This window comes from Piliocolobus tephrosceles, chromosome X (assembly GCF_002776525.5).
Source record: "Piliocolobus tephrosceles isolate RC106 chromosome X, ASM277652v3, whole genome shotgun sequence".
NCBI classification, from domain to species: Eukaryota; Metazoa; Chordata; class Mammalia; order Primates; family Cercopithecidae; genus Piliocolobus; species Piliocolobus tephrosceles.
The window spans coordinates 79,940,004-79,962,212 of NC_045455.1; the positions used below are offsets into that span (position 1 = coordinate 79,940,004).

The following is a 22,209-nucleotide window of genomic DNA, read 5'->3' on the forward strand; positions in this document are numbered from 1 at the left end:
AGTCACCACACTCGCCTGTTTCAGCCATTTTGAAATGTAAAGTTCAGTGTGATTTTAATATTTTGGAAAAAATTATTCACATACATGAGAGTGAAGCTTTAGTCTTTGTTGTGATATTAGGTTGATGCCTCCAACCTTTTTTTTCTTGAGGTTCACTTTTCTCCTCTGAAGGTAAGATAGATTATATTATCTTGTAAGTGTCTTTCAGTGGGGTAATTTGTTAAAATTTTATTTTAGCATGATGTATCAATTAAAGGTTGCATTTGGCAGAATAAAGAGAAAGGTTTAAACAAGTAAAGTTTTTTTTTTTTTCTCTTTTCTTTTTTTTCCTCATGTAACAGAAAGTATGAGGTTTGCAGTCCAGGGGGACTGCAGTGGCTGTATAATGCCTTCAGGAATCCAGGCTTCCCTTAAGTTTCTACTCTGCCATCTGTTGTGAGTGGCTTTTGTCCTCGTGTTTACAGATGGCTGCTTCACCTTCTCAGCTGCTTCATGTTATCATTCAAAAAAAGAAGTAGGTGAAGGAGAAATGGCTAAGGTGAAAGCCAGTCAGATCTACTCCCCTTCAAAGAGCTTTCTAAGATGCTGCTCCCCTTGACATTTCATTGGGAGTTAGAACTGTATCATATGGCCACCTTCGTGTGTGTGACAGGCTGGGAAATGTAGTGTTTTACTGAATATACAGGAAGAAGAGAAGAGTGGATTGTGAGCGTACAGTTGGCTGTATCTGCCACACACAAAGTCATTTAAAGTGAAGGCATTTCATTTTATGTATTCAATTCATTCATACTTATTCATTCAATATGTATTCAGTCGATATTATTTGGAAAATAAAAGGCAAAGAAAAAGAATATTATAAAATCAAACATATCCACTGTTGACAGTTCTGTTTTTAGTAATTTTTGTATGCATACATATTGATTTAAAAGAACAACCAAATGAATAAGTCAGCCAACAAACAAAGTGAAAAAGGATTACAACTAGTTTTTATTGTTTAAAATATAATTATAACCTTACTGCATGGACAATTTTGAATCCTATGCTAATCAGGATAATTAAGTCAATTATTTCTTATGTTATATTCTCTTCATGTGCATTTTTCAAGGCTATATTATGTTCCATTGTGTTGGAATGCGAATGTTCAATTACTTTTCCCTATAACTTGGTGTTCTAGGTTGTTTCTGGTTTTAATTTTGAGTTAAACAAAACCCACAGAATATATTATGGTGAACAACTCCATATTCTAGTATTTATAAATCTTCAGATCTGTGTCTCTTTTTGATTTTAAATTTTTTAATGAAAACAGTTTAGGCCGGGCGCGGTGGCTCAAGCCTGTAATCCCAGCACTTTGGGAGGCCGAGACGGGTGGATCACGAGGTCAGGAGATCGAGACCATCCTGGCTAACACGGTGAAACCCCGTCTCTACTAAAAAATACAAAAAACTAGCCGGGCGAGGTGGCGGGCGCCTGCAGTCCCAGCTACTCGGGAGGCTGAGGCAGGAGAATGGTGTAAGCTCAGGAGGCAGAGCTTGCAGTGAGCTGAGATCCGGCCACTGCACTCCAGCCTGGGCGACAGAGCCAGACGCCGTCTCAAAAAAAAAAAAAGAAAACAGTTTATAGAGTTGAGATCTCTTTTGTTCTCCTCTCTGTCTTGTTTTTGCTTCCTTTTCATAGGCAAGAGCTACCATGAATTTGGTATATATTATTTCTGTTTATTTTTTAATATCTCTCTACATGTTGTATGTATAAAAATGCATTAAAAAGTATCATACTGTGCATATCATTCTTTTACTCTTTAATTCCATTCATGTTAATAAAGATCTAGTAAATTTTATCAGTTGTATAGTATTTCATTATATGTGTATATCCTTAATATATTTATTAGCTTATTTATATATATCAATAATTTTTCAAAATCTCACTATGACAAGCATTGCTGCAGTGAATATCCTTATATGTGTCTTTCAGTGCGAAGTGTTCCTCTAGGCTTAGCAAACTTTTCTGTAGATGGATCAATAGTAAATATATTCAGCATTGCAGCCGTATGATCTCTGATCTCTGTTGTAGCTATTCAGCCTTGCTGCTGTAGTATAAAGGGAGCCATAGACAATACCTATTTGGTGGGCTGTATTCTAAAAAATCTTGGTTTACAAAAACAGACAGAAGCTGAATTTGATATTTAGGCTATAGTTTGCCCACCCCTGCTTTAAGGCAGTGATCCATAAACTTTGATAGGTTACAGAATCACCTAGGGCACTTCATAAAAATACAAAGGCCAAGTCCTGTCCTTCAACCTACTTGCCACCTCTATATTTTTATTAACTCTTCAGGTAATTCTAATAAAAAAGTTTGAGAGCCATTGCTTCAAGTATACATATAAAAGTGGAATTTTAAAATAATAAGATAGGTACATTTTCAAATTATTATAAAGTATTTCTGGGTCAGTCTATCTAAAGACACCCCAGATCTACAGTTAGTTCAGTACGTCTGGAATAAATAAGAGGGATGATGAGTGATGAAGCTGGAAATATATGCAGGGGCTAAATAATAAAGGGTTTGGTATTCATGTTAGGGAGTGTGGATTTTCTTATATGTGATAAGAAACTACAGAAATATTTTATATAGAGATTGAAATATCCTCCCACCCCCACCCCAACCACCATGAAGAAAGGATTCCTCAGGGTGGGTTAGAATTGAATAAAAGAAACCAGTTAGGATGCTTTTGTTGTAGTCTAGGTAAAGGAAGGTGGTTTTTTTAGCTTGGGCAGTATTATATGGGGATGGAACATAGGAGACAGATTAAAGATCTATTTAGGAATGAGGATTTCATGAATACTTAGATATTGGGTGAGACTGCAAGAGAATTTAATGACAGTTGAGGGTTTTGGCTTGAATAACTTCATGGATTACAGTGAACAGGATAATAGAAATTGCAACTAGTTAGAATGTTAGGAAATGGTAAGTTTAGTTTTGTTTGTGTGTATTACACCGGTGATAGTGGTTTGGAAGCAACTGAAAATAGTTTTAGATTATGGAAAATTGCTTCTCTGAAGATAGAGATCACCAAGTTATAAGTGTCACATGAAGTCATGGAACTACAAGGGATTGCTCGGGAAAATATATGCAGTCTGAAAAATATGATTGAGGTTGAAACCTTGGGGAATGCTAACACTTAAAGTGTTAGGAGGCACTTTAGGGAATATTATTGAGAAGGCAAAATACTGAGAAAGGATGAGGGGGACAACTGGAAGAATGGTATCATAGAAGTCAAGAAGGGGATGGCTTTATGAATGTTCAGCAAAAGAATGTTCTAGAAACTTCTGCTGTAGGAGAGGATAAAATGCGTTGTCCAGAGTTCAGGCAAATTATTCAAAAGTGAAGAAAGAAGTGCCAATTAGAGGCTAGGATGTTAGGAGAAAATGTGATGTGGTGTGTAGTGGAAGAGTGGGGGTGAGAAAATGTACTGAGTATAATCTATTTTACCTAGAAGCATAGGTTTTAGAATCAGAATGGCTCAAATCATCATGGCTCAAATTCAGACTATGGGACACTGAGGAAGCTGTTTCATCTCTCTGAGACTTAATTTCCTCATCTGTAAAACTGAGTTAATTAAACTGTCATGCAGGGTTACTGTGAAGATTATTAGAGATAGATAAAACAAATAGCATAGTGCCTAACATAGTAAGCTCTGTGTTAGTTCCTGTCCTATTTTCCCTTGATAAAGGAAAAGTACTATTTTATTAAAACAAATCTGTTGTGAAATTAACCCCAATCACCTTGGAAGGGATAAGCATAAGGCCCGAAGATGTGCAATCTGTTTTCACTTATTAAGCTATGCTGTTATATAAGTTGTGAATCTTCTGAATCTTCTGGTACCTTCTCAAAACTATAATAGAATTCACTAGATATTTAACACTCTTTTTTTGAGATGGAGTCTCACTCTGTTGCCCAGGCTGGAGTGCAATGGTGTGATCTTGGGTCCCTGCAACCTCCACCTCACGGGTTCAAGCCATTCTCCTGCCTCATCCTCCCAAGTAGCTGGGATTACAGGTGCCCACCACCATGCCCAGCCAATTTTTGTGTTTTTAGTAGAGATAGGGTTTTGCCATGTTGGCCAGGCTGAACTCCTGACCTCAGGTGATCCGCCTGCCTCACCTCCCATTACAGGCGTGAGCCACCTCATCTGGCTGGTATTTAACACTCTTAATAAAAAGTACAGAACCTTACTTCCCTTGAGCTAGTTGGGTGTTCATTTTCCAGTCTCTTCCATGTGCATTCACCAAAAAGGGACTTAGTGCCTACCTGAAATTCCTTCCAAGAGTTCCCAGGTATGTTCATCAAAGACTTGTAGCCATCTTAATGTATATTAAAGGTGTATTCTTTTTTAATTTTAATGTTTAAGTTCTGGGGTACAAATGTACAAATGCAGGGTGTGCAGATTTGTTACATAGGTAAACATGTGCCATGGTGGTTTGCTGCACCTGTCAACCCATCAGCTAGGTATTAAGTCCAGCATGCATTAACTATTTTTCCTAATGCTCTCCACTCCCTCCACCCCACTCCCTAACAGGCCCCAGTGTGTGGTGTTCCCCTTTCTGTTTCCATGTGTTCTCAACGTTCAGGCCCCACTTATAAGTGAGAACATGTGGTGTTCGGTTTTCTGTTCCTGCATTAGTTTACTGAGGAAAATGGCTTTCAGCTCCATCCATGTCCCTGCAAAGGATATGATCTCTTTTGTTTTTATGGTTGCATATTATTCCGTGGTGTATATGTACCACATTTTCTTTATCCAGTCTATCATTGATGGGCATTTGGGTTGATTCCATGTCTTTGCTATTGTGAATAGTGCTGCTTAATGTATACTTTTATATATGTTATATATGTATACTAATGTATATTAAAATTATACATTCTGAGGATTTCCCCAGAAATTTGGTAGGTCTGGAGTAAGGTCTGGACATTTGTATTTTTTTGGCAGACATCTCAATAGACTCTATTACAGAGCACCACTTGAGATCAACAGATGTAGGGGATCTATATCCCTCAGAGAAAGATGTGCAATACAGACTTGCTTGTGATAAGTTAGTGTAATGTCTCTTATCAACAAGCCCCACCAAAACCCTGCAGTCAATTGTATTGCAAAGTGGAAGTCCTGTTCCTTGACTCATTTAGAGTCATAAAAGTGATGACCCCTATTTTTCTCTTTCTCTAGTTTTCCTATCAATACCCACCCCCTTGTCCTCCATGACACCCAGGCAGCTTGGATTCTTCAGGGAAATCTCTTACCAGTGCATATGTTTTGTCAGTCAGATGGATCCTGTTCCTAAAGCTAGCAAGACTAGCTGGTGGTGAAAAGAATAGGGGAGAAGGTGCAGAAACGAGAAACATTATTTAGGAAAATACTTAATCTCATTCAAACATTCTCTGGAAGACTCTTGATCAATTTGTAGAAAACCAATTCACAGGAAGCCAATTTGCCAAAATCCAAATCCTTGAATATGTTCTAATGAATATAAGTTTATTTAGTAACATTTTAAGAAATGTTTGTTGAAAACACAAAACTTACGGAAATTATTTAGCATTTAGTATTATTATCAAAAATTACTTAGAAAAAGAATATATTTCAGGTTATACATTCACATATATGAATGATTTTCCTTAAAATGAGTTTTTAGTAAGTTTGGAATTATAGGTCGGTTGGTCTCCCTGCAAATTAATCCTTTGGTGACTTGACTTTTTGAAATATTAATCTTTGGCTACTTGTCTATCTTCTCTTCTGACATATGTTTCAGTTTGCCATATGACAAACAGGAGAAGAACATATTACAAAAGCAGGAGAAACCTGGAGGAAGAAATGGTTTTAAGTCTTAGTTCTTTTAAACCATCGGGCCATTGTTTTTATCCCACACCAGTCTCTCCTCTCTATTATTCTCTGTTGTCTATGTCATGTCCCACTCTCTGACTTCCAGGCTGTCTTATTACTCATTGACCTACTTATCTTTTCTTCATCCTGATGCCCCACACCATTTGCCTGACTGTAATACTAATTTCTTTCCTTTATCATGATTCAGATTCTTCTTTTAGCTGTGCTGCCTGATGGACATCCAGCCCTGTTTGGGTCTTCCTGGCACTCATTACCTCGCTGTACACCCAGTTAGTCATGCTCCCGCTGGGCTCACTCTGGTAGTTTATGCCTTCTGAAAATTCTTAGAAATTTTGTTTTTAATGCCTGATAACCAGTCATTAAAATTAATGACCCTAGAGCACTATTGACATGCATGAAGTATATATTTTTAAAGTATTGAGGTTATTAAGATGATATAACCTCCGAGACTGCCTCCTGAGGTGTTCTGTGTCAACCCTCACTGGATTTGTGTTCTCCCCAAGATCAGAATGGTCAATTAGGGGATAGGTACATAGCTTCAAATCACGAAGAGAAAAGTTAGTTTAAACAGATCTTATATGTAAATCTAGTAACAGTGCTGTCCACAAGGGGGCATTTGATATTTAAGTATGTAGAAGGCGGTTTTCTTTCATTGTTGCAGTTGCCTATACTGAAAAGTACTGTGTGTCTAGGAGCTGTGCTTAACTAAATTGTATTCTTCTGTTTTTTCTTTTGTAAGCTTCAGTGGAGTGATTTTTTTTTTTACTTTAGTTTTTTGTGTTCTTTAGCAATTATTGATTTAAAAAATAATAAACAGCCAATGGAATTTTCTTTCTGCTTTGGATAGAGGTGAGGGACTTTTTTGAAAACCTAAGTATACTTTATTTCAGGTGTGTAAACAGTACCTTGAAATTTCTTTCTTACCCTGTTGTTTCAATCTACTCTAGGAAAATGACCTTTAAAAAGCAAATTAAAACAAGAACGTAGGTTAAATATGTTATTGCTTGGAATGCTAAGAAGTTATTAATGTTAGAAACAAAACAAAACAGCTCTTGTATGATAGTAGAAGAATTGGCTTTATGTATGTGATTTTCGTTGTTGTTAATATCTAACGGAGTTTTCAGTTTAACTGTGACATTGCTTTGTCTTTCCAGGCTGCAATTTTCTAGTATATTACCACTGATTTATATAATCAGATAAAAGCAGCTCCTTGGGAAGATCAAGAACATTAAGTTATGAGTAGTCCAGTGAATTGGAACTGATGGAATGAGAGAGTCTGTTCCTCTGTTTTAAAGATCTCTAGTTCATTTTGGAGTCAGTAAAAGAGGGAACCTTAAAGTTATTGTAGTATAGTTTTATATTTTACAGGGATCTCTGGTATGTATATTATAAATGGATAATTACAAATATCTTCCTGTTTGTGGTCCAGGTTATTTCATGATTGCTGTAGTTTTTGCAAAATCTATAATGTGTTTTTGTCTTCTCCCCAGGATAATTTATTTTTATGCTGGCCTTATTCCCATGAGATTGTCCCAATGACACATCATAACTTCCTGAGTTATAGTATAATTTCAAAGCATAGTATGTCTAAAACACAACTCATAAGAAGCAGGTACAGAGAAGGAGAGTGAAGTGGGTTCCAGGAATTCTGGACCACACCAGCTGTAACTGGGTGGGGGCAGTGCTGAGGCTAACTGCAGAAGAGAAAATACTTCGTGTCTCTGTGTTGAGCCTGGAGAGAATGAACACCCACAGAGCTGGGAGACAAAGTCATGTGTTAGAGGCTGGAAGAAGAAACCAAGGTGTTAAAGCTTAAAGCTAAAGACAATGGTGAAGAAAGAAAGAAGGACAAGGCACGAAGACCACACGTTTTCCACATGGTGCCTATAAGGCTTTAGAAATTAGGACATTATAAAAAAATTTTAAATAAAAACATTGATGGAATTTCTAACTTAAACACCAGCGTGGGTTGTTAACGATCTCAAATGTGATCTATTTTAGAATTCACAGGTTTTGAGTATAAAATTATTATTTTTAAATCTAGCAGAATAGTAGAAATATTATTGAAACAGTAGTAGTATTGTGCTTTAAAAAATGCAAATGTGCCTAATTAGAATGTTCCCCATTTTAGTCAAAACATTTTTTGCTTATGAAACTAGTAAGTAAGGCAGTATGTGTGTGGGGCCTCAGTTAGGAAATTTTTTTTATGACTATTACATCATTGGGTGTGTTCACTCTTATATGCTCCTGTCTCACAAACCCATATTCTTCCCATGTATAAAATTCCTAAAGTCCTCCCACCTGACAAAATCCAATAACACATGTAAAATTGGAAAACTGGGTATAATTAGTTTAAGTAAAATCATAATTTTTATTTTGGTAAAGTTGAGTTTGAAGTGTGAAGAAAATGTTAAGAATAGGCACCCAGGGGCCTACTTTTACATTTGGATCTGATATTTATTAGATAAGAAATGATAGCTGATCATTGAAATGAATGGATAAGAAGAAATCTCAGCAGGTGAGTGATTTAAACACATTTTGGAAGGCTCATAGCTGAAAGAATACAAATTGACTTGATAGAAGTTGAGGAAGCAACAACAGAGTGCCTACAGAGAAGAATATTGGTGAAAATAATGCATTCACTCTTCTGACCTGCTTCGTGCTTTAGAACTTGGCAGATATGGAAGAAGATGGGGGTGAGAAAGGAGCTGAAAACTGGGAGACAGTTGAAGATGAACACATGGAGCAGTTGGTCACTGGGACCCCTCTGCCATTCCATGCAGCCAGGATACTCTCCTTCAGTTAGGAGTCTATTTTCTGGAGAAATTAAACTGCAATAGCTCTTGTACTCTGGAGTTTCAGACACAGAGACGTGTGAGTGAGACAGAGGTCTAAGAATGGTGGGATCAAATGAAAATATGCAGTTTGAATAATGGAACTCTCAGCTCTCTTCTGCCCTTCTCCATGAAACCAGCAGGTAGGATTAAATGTTAAGGGTTAGGAGATTGGAGTATTCTTCAGCAAAAAACCTGAAATGCCCTTTGGAAAAGTTAGCGTGTTGAATGGGAAGAAATAGGAAGAAAAAACAAGAGAAAAAATAATTTCAAAAAAATAGAAAAGTTAGTATGGTGACCCAACAATGAACCTCACAGACTTCCCAGGACAGGAAGGTTAATTGAGGACCATAGGTGCTGGGCTTCAAAAAAATTTTACATGTGTTACTACTTTTGTATGAGGTTTATACTTCCTAAGGGCTGTTCTCCGCCTATGATTAAGTGCAGTGGAGCTACTAAGGCAGACCCATTCCCGCGAAGCGTGGGACTCCATTGTCAGCTGACTTCGACTTAAAGTTCCCTGATGGCTTTTTTCAAAAAGTTTTTATTTCAATACATTTTGGGGTACGTGTGTGTGTGTGTGTGTTTTCTTTTTGTCACATGGATGAATTATACAGTGGTGAATTCTAAGATTTTAATGCACTCATCACCCGAGTAGTGTACATTGTCCCTAATGTGTAGTTTTTATTGTTATTTTATTTTATTTTTAGTTTTTTTCTTTTTTGAGATGGAGTCTCACTCTGTCACCCGGGTAGGAGTGCAGTGGTGCAATCTCGGCTCACTGCAACCTCTGCCTCCTGGATTCAAGCAATTCTCCTGCCTCAACCTCCTGAGTAGCTGGGACTACAGGCATGTGCCACCACTCCCGGCTAATTTGTTTGCATTTTTAGTAGAGACGGGGTTTCACCATGTTGATCAGGCTAGTCTCGAACTCCTGACCTGTGATCCGCCCGCCTCAGCCTCCCAAAGTGCTGGGATTATAGGCATGAGCCACCACACCCAGCCACTAATGTGTAGTTTTTTTATCCCTTCCTTCCCTGCCAGCCACCCGCTTCTGGGTCTCTAAAGTTCATTATATTACTCTGTATGCTTTTGTGTACTCACAGTAAAGCTCCCACTTACAAGTTAGAACATACAGTTTTTAGTTTTCTACTCCTGTGTTACTTCACTTAGAATATTACCCTTCTATTCCATCCAAGTTACTGCAGAAGACATTATTTCATTCCTTTTAATGCCTGAGTAGTATTCCATGGTGTATATATAACCACATTTGCTTTATCTACTTGTTAGCTGATGGGCACTTAGGTTGGTTCCACATCTTTGCAATTGTGAACTGTGCTGCTAAAAACATATGTGTGCAAGTGTCTTTTTTGTATAATGATTTCTTTTTCTTTGGGTAGGTACCCAGTAGTGTGATTGCTGGATCAAATGGTAGATCTACTTTTAGCTCTTTAAGGAATCTCCATACTGTTTTCTATAGAGGTTGTACTAATTTACATTCCCGTCAGCAGTGTATAAGCGTTGCGTTTTCCCTACATCCATGCCAACGTCTATTGTTTTTTGACTTTTTAATAGCCATTCTTGCAGGAGTAAGGTAGCATCTTTGTGGTTTTAATTTACATTTCCGTAAGGATTAGTGATGTTGAGCGTTTTTCCGTATGTTTGTTGGCCATTTGTATATCTTCATTTGAGAAATATCTATTCATGTCCTTGCCCACTTTTTGATGGGATTTTTTTTTTCTTGCTGATTTGTTTGAGTTCCTTGTAGATTCTAGATTCTACTCCTTTATCAGATGTGTGGTTTGCAAATATTTTCTCCCATTCTGTGAGTTGTGTGTTTGCTCTGATTATTATGTCTTTTACTGTGCAGAAGCTTTTTAGTTTAATTAGGTCTCATTTATTTTTGTTTTTGTTGCATTTGCTTTTTGCATCTTAGTCATGAATTCTTTGCCTAGGCCAATGTCTATGAGAATTTTTCCAACCTTGTCTTCTAGAATTTTTATACTTCCAGATCTTATATTTAAGTCTTTGATCCATCTTGAGTTGATTTTTATATAAGTTAAGAGATAGGGATCCAGTTTCATTCTTCTACATGTGGATTGCTAGTTTTCCCAGCGCCATTTATTAAAAGGGGGGTCCATTCCCCAGGTTATGTGTTTGTATGCTTTGTTGAAGATCAGCTGGCTGTAAGTATTTGGCTTTATTTCTGGGTTCTCTATTCTGTTCCATTAATCTATGTGCCTGTTTTTTATACCAGTACCATCCTGTTTTGGTAACTATACCGTTGTAATACAATTTGAAGTCTGGTAACATGATGTCTCTAGAGTTGTTCTTTTTGATTAGGATTGCTTTGGCTATTTGGGATCTTTCTTGGTTCCATATGAATTTTAGGATTTTTTTTTTTTCTACTCCTTTGAAAACTGATGTTGGTATTTTGATGGGAATTGCACTGAATCTATACATTGCTTTGGGCATTATGGTCCTTTTCACAACAATGATTCTTCCAGTTCATGAGCATGGGATGCGTTTCCTTTTGTGTGTGTGTCATCGGTGATTTCTTTCAGTAGTGGTTTGTAGTTCTCCTTGTAGAGGTCTTTCACATGCTTTGTTAAGTATATTCCTAGTTTTTTTGTCTGTTTTGTTTTGTTTTGTTTTTGCAGCTACTGTAAAAGAGATTGAGTTCTCGATTTGATTCTCAACTTGGTCATTTCGTTGTTCAGCAGTGCTACTGATTTGTGTACATTGATTTTGCAACCTGAAACTTTACTCAATTTGTTTATCAAATCTAGGAGTCTTTTGGGAGGAGTCTTTAGGATTTTCCAGGTATACGATCATGTCATCTGAAAACAGCAATAGTTTGGATTCCTCTTTTCCAATTTGGATGCTCTTTATTTCTTTCTCTTGCCCGAATGCTCTGGCTAGGACTTCCAGAACTATATTCAATAGGAGTGGTGCAAGTAGACATCCTTGTCTTGTTCCTGTTCTCAGGGGGAATGCTTTCAACTTTTCCCAATTCAGTATGATGTTGGCTGTGGGTATGTCATGTATGGCTTTTATTATTTTGAAGTAAGTCCCTTCTATGTCTAGTTTGTTGAGAGTTTTTATCACAAAGTGATGCTGGATTTTGTCCAGTGCTTTTTCTGCGTCTATTGAGATGATCATATGGTTTTTGTTTTAAATTCTGTTTATGTGATATATCACATTTATTAACTTGCATATGTTAAATCATCCCTGCATCCCTGGAATGAAGCCCACTTGATCAAAATACATTATCTTTTTGATGTGCTGTTGGATTCAGTTAGCTAGTATTTTGTTGAGGATTTCTGCCTCTATGTTCATCAGGGAAATTGATCTGTAGTTTTCTTTTGTTGTTGAATCCTTTCCAGGTATTAGTATCAGGGTGATACTGGCTTCATAGAATGATTTAGGGAGGATTCTCTCTTTCTCAGTCTTTTGGAATAGTTTCAGTAGGATTGATACCAGTTCTTCTTTGAATGCCTGATAGAATTTAGCTGTGAATCCAACTGGTCCTGGGTGGTGTTGTTGTTGTTGTTGGCAACTTTTAAATTACTGATTCAATCTTGTTGCTTGTTACTGATCTGTTCAGGGTTTCTGTTTCTTCCTGATTTAACCTAGGAGGGTTGCATGTTTCCAAGAACTTATCCATTTCCTCTAGGGTTTCTAGTTTGTGCACGTAAAGGTAATTATAGCAGTCTCAAATGATTTTTGTTTTGTTTTTTAGTTGGAGTCTTGCTCTGTCACCCTGGCTGGAGTGCAGTGGCACAATCTCAGCTTACTACAACCTCCACCTGCTGGTTCAAGTGATTCTCCTGCCTCAGCCTCCCAAGTAGCTGGGATTATAGGCGTCCATAACCAAACCTGGCTAATTTTTGTATTTTTAGTAGAGACGGGGTTTCACCAGGTTGGCCAGGATGGTCTCGAACTCCTGACCTCAAATGATCTGCCCACCTCAGCCTCCCAAAGTGCTGGGATTACAGGCATGAGCCACCATACCTGGCTTGAATGATGTTTTGTTATTTCTATGGTGTTGGTTGTAATGTTTCCAGTATCATTTCTAATTGAGCTTATTTGGATCTTCTCTCTTCTTTTCTTGGTTAATCTAACTAATGTTCTATTTTGTTTATTTTTTCAAAGAGGCAGATTTTGGTATCATTGATCTTTTGGGGCTTTTTTGTTTGAATTTCATTTAGTTCTACTCCGATCTTTTTATTTTTTTTTCTTCTTGTAGCTTTGGGTTTAGCTTGTTGTTGTTTCTCTAGCTCCTTGAGGTATGATATTAGGTTGTCAATTTGTGCTCTTTCACCTTTTTTGATAGAGGCATTTAGTGCTATAAACTTAGCACTGCTTTTGCTGTATACTAGAGGTTTTTATAGCTTGTATCATTATTATCATTCAATTCAAAGAATTTCTAAATTTCCATCTTTATTTCATTGTTAACCCAGATATCATTCAGGAGCAGATTATTTAATTTGCATGTATTTGTATAGTTCTGAGGGTTCTTTTTGGAGTTGATTTCTACTTTTATTGCTCTGTTGTCTGAGAATATACTTTATATGATTTCAATTTTTAAAAATTTATTGAGATTTATTCTGTGGCTTATCATATGGTCTGTCTTGGAGAATGTTCCATGTGCTGATGAGAAGAATATTCTGTAAATATCTGTTAAGTCCATTTGTTCTGGAGTGTCATTTAAGTTCACTGTTTGTTGACTTTCTGTCTCAAAAATCTGTCTAGTGCTGTCAGTGGCGTCTTCCACCATTATTGTATTGCTGTGTCATTTCTTAGATCTAGTAGTAATTTTTAAAATGTAAACATTTTAAAATGTTTTATAAATCTGGGAGCTCCAGTGTTAGGTGCATATAAATTTAGAATTGAAGTATCTTCTTGTTTAATTGATCATTTTGTCATTATATGCTGACCATCTTTGCTTTTTTTAATGTGTTACTGCTTTGAAGTCTGTTTTGTCTGATATAAGAATAGCTACTACTGCTCACTTTTGGTTTCTATCTGCATGGAATATCTTTTTGCACCTTTTTACCTTGAGTTTATATGAATCCTTCCATGTTAGGTGAGTCTCTTGAAGACAGCAGATATTTGGTTTGTGATTTTTTTTAATTCATTCTGTATTTTTTAAGCAGAGCATTTAGACCATTTACATTCAGTGTTAATGTTGAGATACAAGGCACTGTTGTCTTCATCATATTAATTGTTACCTAGATAGTTTTCTTTTCCATTGTGTTATTGTTTTATAGGCCCTGTGAGTTTTAAGGTTTCAAGAGGTCCTGTTTTGGTACATATTGGGCTTTTGTTTCAAGGTCTAGAACTCCTTTTAGCATTTCTTATCGTTCTGGTTTGGTAGTGACAAATCCCTCCAGCATTTGTTTGTCTGAAAATGACTTTATTTCTCCTTCATTTATGAAACTTAGTTTTGCTGGATACAAAATTATTAGCTGAGAGTTATTCTGTTTAAGGAGGTTGAAGATAGGACTGTAATCTTTTCTAGCTTGTAAAAATATGAAATCTTCATGAATTTGTGTGTCACTCTTGCACAGGGACTATGCTAATCTTCTCTGTATCATTCTAATTTTAGTATATGTGCTGCAGATGTGAGCACTCTTGGTTGGCTTTGCCAAACTTTTCGTAGACTACATTGCAGCCTGGGACATTTCTGCTTTCAACCAACCTTCTCTCCCTGTCCTTTACTAGGACTGAGACTTGCATTACTGTCAGACTGCTCTCCTGGCCTCTTCCTGCTCCCTATTTCCTTTTACATGGGTGTGTCTCATAACATGATCCTTTCACATGTAATCCCATCATAGTGTCTGCTTCTCAGAAGACCAGGTCTAAAACTAGGAGTAAGAATAGTGATATGAGAAAATAGGAGGTAATTTGTAACTGGCTCACTCACTGTGTAGCAGGAAGAGGATCTGTTCTGATTGGTAGATGTGACAACAGTAGATCCTGGCCCAACATAGCAGTTCATTTCATAAAGATTGCACTGATGATGATCTTGGAAAATGTCCTGTTGGAGTGGAGTACTGTGGAAGAAGCCATGATGCGGGCATTTGCTACTAAGTTTTACTGACAGCCTACATAAGGATAATGAGAGGCTGAGGACTGTTAACAAGTATGTGAAACCAGAAAGTCTTGGTGGTAGCCTCATAAGAGGCCCTCTATACCAGTAGTGGAAGGGTGGACAGGGTAAAACAATAGGCTAAAGACCTAATTGTGAGAGTTGCAGAGCTCCAGAGGCATCTGAATGCTCAGCCCAGGTAGGTCTGTTATGTGAAGGGCAGGGCCCTGATAGGGATGACCAGGGATCCTGAAAACTCTGATAGGACATCTGGATAGGTGCCCCTGAGGATCTGGATTCTACAAGTCTACCTGGACCCTCCGGGTGTGCAGAGGTGGCCCACCCTTCTCTAATAAGGGCTAGAAGAGTATCCACTGTGCTGGAAGATGCTGTGGAGGCCTCTTCCCAACAAGACAACTGGTTTCCCCCTCAGGAGCTGCACCCACCTCCTCCCCTGGCTGCCAAGCCAATTAAGAATGGTGCTGTTCAGCATCTCTAGTTAAAGAAAGAAAAGCAAAAACATAGGAGCAGGAGGCTGAGGACAGCCCAGCAGAGAGCATAATTCTTTTACTCATTTCCCAGATCTGAACCAATTTCCAGAACCAGAAACTACTGACCAAAGAAGTGGCTGGATTCCTAAGAAGGGCCCTGCAATACTAGTCAAAGTTTATGTTATGACAGTATCCATAGTCCTCCCAAAAGGGATCTCTGGCCATTTACACAGGTGACTGTACACTGAGGAAAAGGAAATAACTAGCTCTCAAGGACGATTGAGCACAGAGTCCGAGTTGACATTGGTTCCCAGAGTGGAAATCTATGACCAAATTCCAAATCACAGTGGGCTCCATGTGCCCACAGACTCCTCTACCCCTGCAGTGATAATTATCTCCATCACCAAGTACATAATTGAAATAGATATACTTGACAGTTGAAAGTTACTCCCTTGTAGGTCCCTAATCTCTGAAGTAAAAGCTATCATGGTAGGGAAAAGACCAAATAAAAACTTCTGAAACTACTCCCTTCACCAGACCAAAATTGTAAATCAAAAACATGTCTTATCCCAGGGAAGACAGTAGAGAGTAGTACCATAGTTAAAGACTTAAAAGATGCAAATATACTGGTGCCTATCATAGCTGTCTTTAATTTGCCAGCCTAATGGCTGCAGAAACTGGATGTCTCTTGGGGAAAAACTGTAGGCACTACAGACTTAAATTAGTAGCCTCAATTGCAGCTACTTTGCCTGATGTGATATTACTGCCAGAGCAGATTAATAAGGTTTCACGTACAGGGTATGCAGCCATTGATTTGGAGAATTCATTCTTTTCATTTCAGTTAGAAAAGGGGATCAAAGTATGTGACTCCTTGTTTCAGCTAGAACATGTATACAGCTTGAAAGTTGTCAATCTTGTCATTACAACTTTCAAACTGAAAATCAGGCCGGGCGCGGTGGCTCAAGCCTATAATCCCAGCACTTTGGGAGGCCGAGACGGGTGGATCATGAGGTCAGGAGATCGAGACCATCCTGGCTAACATGGTGAAACCCCGTCTCTATTAAAAATCCAAAAAAAAAAAAAAAAACTAGCCAGGCGAGGTGGCGGGCACCTGTAGTCCCAGCTACTCTGGAGGCTGAGGCAGGAGAATGGCATAAATCCGCAAGGCGGAGCTTGCAGTGAGCTGAGATCTGGCCACTGCACTCCAGCCCGGGTGACAGAGCAAGACTCCATCTCAAAAAAAAAAAAAAAAAAAAAGAAAATCAATGACTTTTCTTGGACCGATTAGAAAATTGTGTTTGCAGGGCAAACTCCTACCCTGAAATCTGGATAAACAGACAAAAGTGGACAGTCACAATTGAGATCTGTTCACCTAAAATGAGAACTGTTAGAATTGTAAACTGGTAGGTGCACCTGAATGGTTAACTTTGATTAATTACTGGAGGGAAAATAGACAAATCCATTGTGAAAGTTGGAGACTTCAACATCCCACTGTCAGTGATTGATAAGCAGGCAGTTGACCTGAACAGTGCTACCAACCAACTTGATCTAATTGACATTTATTGAGTATTCTATCCAACACCACCAGAACACAGATTCTTCTCAAGCTCACATGTAACATTCATTAAGATAGACCACATTCTGAATCCCCTATTAGATTCTCAGCTTCATGAGGACAGTGTCTAGGTTTGTAATTCTTAGTGTGCTATTCCTAGCACAATGCCTGACACATAACAGGTGCTTCATAGGCAGTTTTTGAATAAATGAATGAATTGTAAAATTAGGCCACAAGACAGGGAATCTAGTCAGGTTGGGAACAGCAGTAAGATATAGTCTAAGTCACAAAGGAAGTACAGGTATATTAAAAATGTTTAGGCCTCAAGAGTTAGTATTGCAAATTTACACCTGAAAGTAACAGCAAACATCCTCTGTCATAGAGACTGCCACTTGACTAATATTCCTAAGTCCCTGTTTTCATGATGTCTCTTCTTTAGTAACTTGGAACAGCTCCCAGTTCTTAGACTCCTGAGCCTAACATGTTAAGCCTTCTTTATCCAGGTCCTTCTCTAGGTATCTTACTTTGTCTTTTGTTTATTGCTCAAATATTTTGCTTCAGCTCTATCACTACCATTAAATAATCGTTTCTGATTCAAGCCTGTGACCAATAGATAGCTCCTTCCATTTCACTTTTTCCATCGAAATCCTTCTCATTTTAAGGACTCTGTAGCCCATGTTGATCAACTTCTTTTAAAAACTTCTGAAGTATTTATTGTCTATGTTTCACATTTTGGCTTTTAATCACATACTGCCTGTAATTTTAACTGCTATTTGAATGTACTTTTTTTGGGTATGAATTTCTAAAGTTTTGAATCCCATCTAATTCAGGTCATCTTTAATGCAAAAATAATTTGTGTTACAGAAAGTTATTTGTAAGCTAACTTCTTTTAGAACTTGGAATACATTTTCCATTAAAACTATACTAAAAAGGGTTGGATTCATTTTACATCTATAAATATATTTTACAAATTATGTAACTGATCTACGTTACTATGGTAGCCTAAACTTGGAATTCTTGGAGCAAGCGTCCATGTAGCAGAATTTTGAACTACCTCCCTCACCCCCTGATTATCCCTTCAAAAGCTCTTCATATTGAGCAGATTATTTCATAGGGCTTTAATTTTCTATAAAATGACTCAGTTTAGCTTCTTGCATATGTTTGCCTTTTATTGATTTTCTTCCGGAGCAAATTTGTATTTGGGGGAAGGGAACTGGAAACCATTCATGATACTAGTGTATAATTAATTTTTGAAGAATAATAATTCCTACCTGAGAAATATCACCCAATTACGTTTTAACAGGGATGTTAGTCAAATATATATAGTGAGGATGTGTCATTTTTCAGGGATTTGTTTTATCACTAGAATTATTTTGAGAGACTGGAACTTGCCCTGTTTCACTGAATTATTCTCTTAATATAATTTTTAAAATTCTAGTAATTGTTAAGAAGTATCTAAGAGAGAATAAAGTGTTTAGAGAAGTAGCTGTGTTTCAGGAAGGTATGAGCTCTGAAATATCTTGCAGTTTTGCTTTGTGGAGATTTAAGTCAACTGCTTCCATTTTTCTTTGAAGGATTCTTTTAATAGATTTAGTGACCTAGATCATGACCAATATAATTGAGAGAATTTGACTTGAAGATTTTTTTCCCTTTAATTTGCAAGAATGTGAGAACTCATTGGAGTTACTGAAAATGATCAGTTATCAGTTGGGGATTAAATTTTAAACCAAATGAGTGTATTATTGCTCTGACCTCTAAGCCTTTTTTTCTCTACTTTCCTACCAATGTTTTAGGGAACTTGATTGTAAATTCAACAAATACTATAGCCTCACAATTCCTTGAACTGCTTAATTGTATTAATCCCTCCCTCTCCCACTCCTTTTCAGAAACCCTTATACCATGGCCAAACCCTGGGCTTTAGCATCTCCTTTGTAGAGGGCATTTTGGTTTGGTTTGATCAGCATTCCCTCTGGCTTCTTCTAGGACAGAACTCCCCTCCTTCTGCAAATTGTATTTTCTCCTTCTTTCAATCGTATGTTTATACCAACAGAGTTTTCCCTGCTTTATATGTCCCCAGAGCTCATTAGTCTAGAGGTGGAGACCTTACATAGACTGGCCAACCATAGTATCTCTTAGAAAAGAGATACTCACCCCCACCACTGATCCAGGGCTGGGCACAGAGACAGTTCAAGAAACCAAGCCCACTAGCTCTGGACCTATAGTTAGATGGCCCTTTTATGCAGAGAGCAGAGCCTAGAACATACTTCCTAGGTAAAAATCATTCTTTAAAGATCTCTGTTGGGCTACCCAGTATATACCAATCTTCACCCCTCCAGCCACCTTTATCCTTTCAGTTGGGGCAGGGAATCTTCAGGTTTTCATGATTGAAGGCTTGAGCCACAGTTAAAAGCATATTTGAAGCATGACTTGAATTCCTAGGTATAGTTCAAAGCTAGTAGTACTTTTATTTATTTAGGTATTACAACTAATCTTTGTGGCACATGTTAGAAGTCCAAGACTGGCAGGACAGGGCCAGTAGGAGACTAGATCTAGCAGTAAATCAATATGTTATGTACTTTCACACCCAGAAGGAGATGGAGGTGTTCATCATTCATCAGGTACTGGCACAGTCATGCTGGTACAGTTCAAATAGTACTATGTGACAGTGGGTCAGGCTGGCCTTAGAAAATTATTTCCACTCATCTCCTTTTTGTCTAAGGATGAGATCACATACCCCCGCCAAGGACTGTGTATTTGGTAATCTGAACACTATGTGCTGAAGTGTTGGCAGAGGAGGTTTAATTGTTAACATAAGTCATTTCTGGGTGGTAGATTCGAGTTGGGTGGGGCCAAGCATTTCTGGGCAGCACTAGAGGGGTAGACAGTTATTCCTCTACATGAACTTCCTGACAAAGTTTCTGCATGTGAAAGTCTCTCAGCAGGGGCATCTCTTAATGGTTTTCCCAGAATATAAGAGAAAACTAAAAAGTGTGGGATGATTAAACAACCCAGACCCAAGCCAATTTAGAGTAAATTGGCACCTGGGTCTATTGGGCTACAATCAACTAATGAATTTACCTAAACTCACAAATGCTCTGCAGTGAGTTCCAACAGCAAGTTCCCAATGGCATATTTCTGATGTTCAGTTCTGTGATCACAGGGCAGGCTCTGGAGGCAAGTCAAATCATAAAGAATCCAGCTTTCCTACAGAACAGGCACAAGTTATCTTCTAGTGGCAGTGTGGGTTTTCTTTGCTACAAATTTAGCTCTATGCCTAGCATTCTGCCTTCAACTCATATGCTTTGAGTCACTAATTATGCTAGGCTGCCAGTCTTAGATATCAGCCAGTTGACTGTCCAGCCAGTCCCACCTGAAAAGGATGGTAAGATTGTTTTTTGGCCTAACAGAACCCTTTTGAGTGAAACAAACAAACAAACTTCCTTCTCAGAACTGACAGATTGCCAAAGTATGTTGCTGGCTGAGGCACTGTGGTAGGAAAGGTAAAACTGTATCAGGAACACTTGTCAGGATGAATTGTTGCTGTTTTGCGGTTGGAAGGCATCTTGTATAATCAACTCATGCCACCAAGCAGCTGACTGATCTTGAAGGATGGCACAGTAACAGTGGCTTATGTTGTCGTCTCTTGTTGGTAGGCTAGACATTAGCAGCAGCAGTACTAGATTAGTCTTGCTGGGAAGGAGCCCATTATGTTGAGCCAATGCAAAGCTGCCATCTCAGCCACTGTGGTTACTGTTCATGAGCTCATTGTCTACCCACTGGGGTGGCCAAAAACAGAAAAACCAGATGCTATCTCCTGGTTAGGTCTTTGTTCCATATGGTTTAATGCCTCTTATGTAGTGGGTGCTCTCTGGTGAAAATTACTGTGCAATACAGAGATTTCACCCTTTGTTCCCACTTTTATAGGACCATCCACATACCTCTTTCCCAGATTTCCTCATCCCCAATCATCAAGTCAGTACAGGCCCTCAGTGAATGTTGGCCAGGTAGAAGGATTATAAGATTCTTGAAAGCTTTTCTGCATTTCTATATGTGACATCCAGGAAACCGTGCACTTCTAAGTCCTCTCTGAAAAGCTAAAACAGATGGGGGTAGGAGGTTCTTATGAAAAGTAGCATTCAGAAAAGAAAGTTCTAGAGTTTGTGAGGGATGCACTGACACAAAAAAAGAAAAATAATATGATCAGGAAAAGGAGATTATTTATCAAGCCAAAGAAGTGAAAGAAGTAGAATGGTAGAATAGGCACTAAAGGTTGGTAATCAGGAAAATTGTGAGGATATTACAGAGTAGACCAGTTCTAGAAACTAAGACTTTAACCTAGATACCCCTCATCACAAATAGCTGGAGTTTTTTACATAAGGGTTTGCTTACATTTATTTCACTAATACCAGGAAACTAGTATAACTCAGATTGGAAGATAAAAATTATACATTTTAATTGTACATTTATCTAACAATTTATAATTATGTATATGTATGGTATTATTGATGTGGATCAAGATAATTCACTACATTCCATCTTTCTACAAAAAAGGTGCCATAAACTTTTTCCTGTATTTGGATGCCTATTTGATCCTGTTTTTATAGATTTCTAAGTTAGTTTTTCACCAGGAAATAAAAATTGACTTAGAGTATACAGTTAACAATAGGACATCCTCTTTAAGTGTCTTTGCCTGTACCTCTTTTGTTACAATGGTAACAATAAAATGAACATGCATATAATAATTGTTTACCTTCTGTGGCCTTTGGAGTCATGTTACCTGGGTTCCATTCCAGCTCTACCATTATTAGCTGCGTGTCTTTGAGCCAGTTATGTAATCTCCATAAGCTGCAATCTTCTCAACAGTCAAATAGAAATATATTAGCCATTTCAACTGTAATAAGGATTAAATGAAATAATCTATGAAAAGCACTTAGGCCCAGGACTCCCAGAGGCATGGAGGTGCACTGGGCTGGGCAGGCCAAGCGAGGAGGCATCTCCATTGGAGCAGGCCATGCCCGAAGGCCACAAACTGCCCACCTGCCTCAGGCAGGCCTGTCAGCCACCCCTCCCCTCCCTGCGCCCAGTCCCTGGCAGGGCCAGAGAGGCCACCACCTGGTGGGAGTCTGGAGAAGATGAGGCAGGAGAATAGGGTCTGGAGACAGGGAGTCTAAGGCCAACCTGCCTCTGACTTCTTGGAATTCAACCTAAAGGAAAACTTCAACCTCTCATTGGTCATGAGCCAAGTCTTTACTTCAGCCCCTGATTCGTATTTTTGGGCCAAGTCTTCACTTCAGGGTTGGTGGTGGGCTGTCTTCATTTGCATAGGGTGTAACCAACAGGAAACCTCTAAA

The 22,209-nt window shown here is 38.2% G+C and overlaps 1 protein-coding gene and 1 non-coding gene across 3 annotated transcripts in view; one reads left to right on the forward strand and one right to left on the reverse strand.

Moving 5' to 3' along the window:
- CCDC169 (coiled-coil domain containing 169) overlaps nucleotides 1-22,209 on the forward strand; it is a 65,706-nt gene that overhangs the window by 15,625 nt on the left and 27,872 nt on the right. The gene's annotated exons all lie outside the window — the stretch shown is intronic.
- Nucleotides 14,247-14,353, reverse strand: LOC111540533. The gene has a single exon (XR_002731012.1). It is a non-coding gene; the product is annotated as a U6 spliceosomal RNA (small nuclear RNA).